This window comes from Mirounga leonina, unplaced genomic scaffold (assembly GCF_011800145.1).
Source record: "Mirounga leonina isolate KUSES-001 unplaced genomic scaffold, KU_Mleo_1.0 Mir_94, whole genome shotgun sequence".
Taxonomy (NCBI): Eukaryota; Metazoa; Chordata; class Mammalia; order Carnivora; family Phocidae; genus Mirounga; species Mirounga leonina.
In genome coordinates this window covers 38822475-38829263 of record NW_023270855.1, presented here as the reverse complement: position 1 = coordinate 38829263, position 6789 = coordinate 38822475, and positions in this window count along the sequence as shown.

The following is a 6789-nucleotide window of genomic DNA, read 5'->3' as shown; positions in this document are numbered from 1 at the left end:
CCGCCCCCGACGGGCGAGGCCGGGAGGGGGCGGGATCTCGGGGCCGCGCGTGCGCGCACCGTGCGCCTTGTTCCGGGTGGGCCTATCGCCGGGAGTTGATCGGTGTGTCCGCGCGCTTGCGCGCGCCTGTTTGTGGCGGAGAACAGGGCCTGCGTGTGGTCGAGCGTGCGTGGGCGCACGCGGGCGTGTGTGTCTGGGCGCCCTGAGCCGAAGGGTCTGTGGCTGGGGTGCGTCCGGGAGTGCGCGCGCGAGTCTGTGCGCCCCAGGATAGGCGGGTTTCCAAGTGGGGTGGGATCCGCGCCCCATTTATGGCCATTTATGGCCGGGAAGAGGGTTCGTGTGCGGATGTGCGCGTGTGTGTTTGTGCCGCATCCCTTTTCCCAGAGGCGTTTCCTGAGCGCCTCCTGCGAAACACTGGCCCCTCGAGGCTGGCCTGGCTGCAGGCCCTATCCTGAGAGTAGGAGTCAGACTCACAGACCAGGTGGTTAGCAGATGAACCTGTGGCAGTGAGGGCCCAGCCCCGAGAGCAGCGGCCACCGAGAGGTGAAGTTTGGGTGGAGACCTGGAGGTCAGCCTAGTAGAACAGAGGGAAAAGTTTTCTGAGAAGAGGAAACTACATGTGCAAAGGCCCGGAGGTTGATGGAGGGCCAGAGCTTGGCGAGTGAGGAACTTCCCAACTCCTAATCAACTTCTGGCTCCATACCCATTGGCTTTGCCTTCTCTGACATCAGCCCTGCTGTGACTGGCCCATCAACAGAACGTATCTTCCAGGCCCCGGTGAGTCTGGCGTGAACACGTGACCCAGTCAGTCCAATCAGAGCCTGTCCCAGACTTTGGCTGGGAAGATGGGGAGGGAGGCCACGTTTTGGGGCTGGGGTTGCTGAGAATTAATGATGGAGTGGGGGCCTGCCTGCCGTCTGGCCCTAGCTTGAGCTCCCTGCTCACTGTCCTACTGGGCAGTGGTCCTCGCGCCCTCCATCAGTATCTCATACCTCAGTGATGAGGGTTTGACCAGGGAAGGAAACTCCTTGGGAGGTGGGTTCGAGCCCAGTCGTGCTCAGCTTCACAGCCTGGGATGCAGGCAAGGAGCCCAAGGGCCAGCAGAGTGCCCAGACCCCACGCTGAGCAAGGAGCATTGCGCCCTCCTCTGTGTGCCCCAAGCCCTGGGTCTCTCATTTCCTGAGAGTCCAGCAGACACAAAACTGAAGGATTTTCTTTTCTCTTCTCTTCTTCTTTTTTTTTTTTAAGAGAGAGAGGGAGCGTGGGGTGGGGGGATGGGAAGAGAGGGAGAGAGAGAATCTTAAGCAGTATCACCGCCCAGTGCAGAGCCCAACGCCAGGCTTGATTCCACAACCCTGAGATCATGACCTGCTCGGAAATCAGGACTTGGTTGCTTAACCCACTGAGCCACCCAGGCGGCCTGAAGAATTTTCTTTTTCTTTTTCTTTTTTTTTTTTTAAGATTTTCTTTATTTGAGAGGGAGAAGCAGACTTGCTGCTGAGCGGAGAGTCGGATGTGGGGCGGGATCCCAGAACCCCGAGATCACCACCTGAGCCACCCAGGCTACCCCTGAAGGATTTTCTTCTTTATCTTCCTGTGCACACCCTGAGGACTGAACCTGTGTCGTGTGCTCACTTTGGCCACCTCAGAACTCACAATGGAAGATAAAGACTGAGGCCTCATGGCCTGCCCTTGAAAGAATAGTTCATAGGCAAGTCCCCAACTGAGCCCTGCCACATCGCAGATGGGACGAGCCACACAGAGCGAACAGTTACATCAGCTCTCAGACCTGGCCACCTCCATGGGAGCACTTGGCACCAAGAGCCTCAAGTTCTTGGAAATGGGAATTAGCCAAGAAAACAGGTTCATGAAATAATAATGTATGTTCTCTGTAGAAATGTCCATCACTGGATGAACTGTGAGTACCTTAACTGCATGGTCTTCCCTGTTGCCTGACTAACCCCTGCCTGCATCACTCTGTTTTTATTGCTGCCTGATACCTATATTTACCTGCTTACTTATTTTCCCTCTACCGGTAGTTAAGTTTTTGCCCCTGCCGCATCCCCAACACCTAGGACAGTGCCCAGCATTGGTAAGTGTTCAGTAATATTTGCCAAATAAACAAATGAATGAACAATTAGAGTCTTGGGGCACTTGGCTGGCTCAGTCAGTAGAGCACGAGACTCTGGATCTCAGGGTCTTGAGTTTGAGCCCCATGTTGGGTGTAGTGTTTACTTAAGAAAACAAAACAAAATCAAATTAGAGTCTTTCTGTTGCATGCTTACTATGTACTGGGCACATTTATTTAATCCTCATGACAACCCTATGAGGGAGGTGATACTGTATTTTACAGTTGAAGAATCTGAGGTTTGGAGAGATGAAGTGATTTGATGCAGGTTATGAGGTAGTGAGTGTCCCCAGGAACTTAGTTCCTTCACTCAAGACAATGGAACAATCAAAGGATGAGAAATCCTACTGGGCAGTGGTCCTCGTGCCCTCCATCAGTATCTCACACTGGGAGGTGGGTTCGAGCCCAGTCGTGCTCAGCTTCACAGCCTGGGATGCAGGCAAGGAGCCCAAGGGCCAGCAGAGTGCCCAGACTCCATCCCTGGCTGAGATCTGGTTTCAGGTGGAAAGATGAGAAAGCTGCACACAGCTCCTCACATGAGTCCAGGATGAACACAGTATCCAGGAACAGGTTGATTGCTCCTTTCTGATGTTTCTCAGTACAGACTCAGCCATTGAAATTATTAGAACATACTGTTTTTTTCAGGTGGATCCAAAGTTTAATTAAATGTTTCAGAAAAAAAAAATGAGCTATAAAAATACTGAAGAAACAAAGGGAAAATTTTGTAGAATCTTGGAATGAAGGAGGCCTTCTGAGTATGTCACCAAACTCAGCAACCATAAAAGAAAAAAAAATCGATAAATTCATTTACATTAAAAATTGAAAGCCTGTGTGGAAAAAGCCACCATCAAAGCCAAAACACAAACAACAAACTGTAATTGGCTACAAACAACATACTTGTAACTCACTTCAAAATAAAGAGCTCTAGGGCACCTGAGTGGCTCAGTCAGTTTAGGTGTCCAACTCTTGATTTTGGCTCAGGTCATGGTCTCGGGGTCAGGGGTCAAGTCCCGAGGTGGGCTCCCTGCTCAGTGGGGAGTCTGCTGGAGATTCTCTCTCTCCCTCTCTCTTTCTCTCTCTCTCAATAAATAAATAAATCTTAATAAATAAATAAAGAGCTCTCAAATCAATAAGAAAAAGCCCAATGGCTCACTAAGAAACTGGGCAGATACAGACTATCCACAGAAAAAGAAATACAAATAGGTCTCTCAGAACTATAGAAAATTGATTATCCTTTCTTACTAAGTTAAATGGAAATCAAACTAGACTTGCATATCTTTATAGGGAAGATTAAAAACTTTAATGAAAAACTATGATGGGAAAATAGGCTGATGGGAGAGTAAATCAGTGCAACCTTCATGTAGGACAATATCTACAAATTGTAAATGTGTATGCTCCCCTCCTTTTATGAATTAAGGTGAAATTCACATTACATAAAATTAACCGGGGCGCCTGTGCGGCCCAGTCAGTTGAGCATCTGCTCAGGTCATGATCCCAGGATCCTGGGATGGAGCCCCATGTCCAGCTCCCTGCTCAATGGGGAGCCTGCTTCTCCCTCTCCCTTTCCCTCTCCCCCTGCTTGTGCGCTCTCTGTCAAATAAATAAATAAAATCTTAAAAAAAAAATTAACCATCTTAAGGTGATCAAGTGAGTGTATTCACTATGTTGTGCAACCACCATCTCTAGTTCTAAAACATTTTCATCACTCCGAAAGAAAACTGTACTCGTTAAGCAGTTATTCCCCATTCGTCCCTCCTCCAGCCCCTGGCCACCTGCAGTCTGCTTTCCGTTTCCATGGATTGACCTATTCTGGATATTTCATATGAATGGAAGCATAAAACGTGTGACCTTTTATATCTGACTTTTTTCACTTAGCAAAATGCTTTGGAGGCTCATCCACATTGTGGCATGTGACAGTACTTCTCTTTTTATGGCTGAAGAATATTCCATTGCACATGTATACTACAATTTGTTTATCCATTCATCCAGATGATGGACATTTGTGTCATTTCCACCTTTGGGCTATGGTGAATAGGGCTGCTATGAGAACAATAAGTGCCTTTGCCCCAAAAGTTCCATTACTAGGAACTGATCCTACCAATACGCCTCCACAAAAAACTGTAAAGCCGATAACTGAAAACAAGCTAAATGTCCATCACTGAGAGGCTAGCTACATAAAATCTGCATTTTTGCGGAAACTACTCTGTAGCCTTAACAATAAGGCAGCTCTTCAAGGACTAATACTAAAAGATAGAGGTATCTTCTATGAAAACGTCAGGTGTAGGCTATGGCATAGAGTATGCTATCGTTCGTGTAAAGAAAAGGAGGAGAGGAGGAAAGATTTTACATATATTTTTTAAATTATTTAAACTGAGATATAGACACATCACATTGTATCAATTTTAGGTGTACAACATGGTTTATTATTTGTATATTTTGTGAAACGACCATGATAAGTTAACATCCATCACCACATAGCTACAATGATTTTTCTTGTGATGAGAACTTTTAAGTTCTACTCTCTTAGCAACTTTCAAATGTGCAATACATCAGGTTAATATAGTTACCATGTTAGAGATTACATCCCAGAACTTACTTACCTTATAACTGGGAGTTCATACCTTTTGACCAACTTCCCCTCATTTTGCCCAACCCTACCCCCCACCTCTGACAACCAGCAATCTGTTCTCTGTGTCTACGAATTTGAGATTTGTTTGTTTAGATTCCACATATAAGTGAGATCATACAGTGTTTAATCTTTCTCTTATTTCATTTAGCTTAATGCACTCAAGGTCTATTTGAGTTGTTGCAAATGGCAGAATTTCCTTCTTTTTTATGGCCGAGTAATATTCGTGTGTGTGTGTGTGTGTGTGTGTGTGTACCACGCTGTCTTCATCCATTCATCTGTCAGTGGACACTTTGGTTGTTTCCATGTCTTAGCTATTGTAAATAATGCTGCAGTGAACATGAGGGTGCACATGCTTTCGAGATGTTGATTTCACTTTCTTCAGATAGATACGCAGAAGTGGAATTGCTGGATCATATGGTGGTTCTATTTTTAATTTTTGAGGAACCTCCATACTGTTTTCCACAGCAGCTGCAACCCATTTACAGTCCTACCAACAGTGCACAAGAGTTTCCTTTTCCCCACATCCTTGCCAACACTCATTATTTCTTGTCTTATAGGTAATTTTTTTTTTTTTTTTTTTTTTTTTTTGCTTGAATTTGCACAGAATACCTGGCATCTCTGGAAGGATCTGCAAGAAAGTAGTAATATTGGATATCTCCAGGGAGAGGAACTGCGTGGCCAGGGAGGGGATGGAGTTGGTGGGTGGAGACTTGTTACTAAATATACTTTTACACCTTTTGAATTTGGGGTTTTTTAAAAGGCTTCTTTTTGTTTTTTTGTTTTTTTTTAAGTAATCTCTCTGCCCAACGTGGGGCTTGAACTCATGACCCCGAGATCAAGTTTTGCATGTTCTACTGACTGAGCCAGTCAGGCACCCCACCTTTGAAATTTTGAGCCATGGGACTCAACAATAGCTATTCTCATTGTGAGTGAAAAAAATGTAGCATAAAAATCTTTTTTTTTTTTTTTAAACTGCTCCTCCCCACCCCCATCCCTCACACGCTGGCTGAGTTAGCTGAGGAGAGGTGTCTGGCCAGGAGGGGGGCAAGCTTGGGTTCATTTGAACAGCCGGGAGAAGGGTGTCACTGGAGGGTGGGGAGTGCATGGCCCCCAGGGAGGGCTCAGCCCAGAAATGAAAAGAGACCAACCCCAAGGAAACTCACCTACAATTTCAGACAACAGAGACGGAAGTGCCTGGAAACTTCTGGAGAAAGAAAAAGGCAAATGGCCAATCCAAAGGTCTGGGAATGAAAGGGGCACTGGATTGCAGAAGCAGCAATAGTCAAAAGACAATGAACAGAGAAGGCAGAATTCTGAACCAAAATATCAGGCAAAAGCAAAGGCTTTTGCCCCATGTTGGGTGTAGAGCTTACTTTGGTGGGGGCAGGGGGGCGGGTGGCTTTTGAGAAAAACCCTTTCAGACTTGCAAGGACCCAGGGAATTACCTTCCAGTCATCCTTCCTTGAAGAGTTGTTAGAGGATGTGTTTCAGCAAAATGAGATAGAAAACTAAGAGAGTCGGGCTTGGGATCCAAATAAGAGTGGAGGCTCCCAGGAATCTAGAGGCCAGAGGAGCCTCTGTGGCATTGAAGGAACACTCAGGCTGCCTTGGGACAGGGAGGATGGGGCTGCCATAGGGCTCCACAGCTACGCTGAGCAACAGACCACCCGTGACACCTCAGGAGCTTCTCTGAATAGACTTTATAGGACAGGAGTCATCCCACCCAGGGGAGTGCAAGACAGTGGGTTGGAGGAATAGACTGTGTGTTGTTTCCTCTCATTTTAGACTTTAAAACCCTCTGAGCCATTGGCTGGTAGGGATGAGGAGGTGACCCCACAGACTGAATTGGGTCTGCCTCACCCTGGGTCCCTGGTCCATTTCTGTCCCAATGACAGGGCACAGCTCAGGGAGGGGTCCTTTAGGAAGCTTTTTCTGACTTAGCCCCCACCCCCTTGCCAGCTGGATCCAGCACCGTCCACCAGGACTTCACCCATCCCCATTAGAGAAGCGAAGCGGCTCGCCCGCTGTGCTC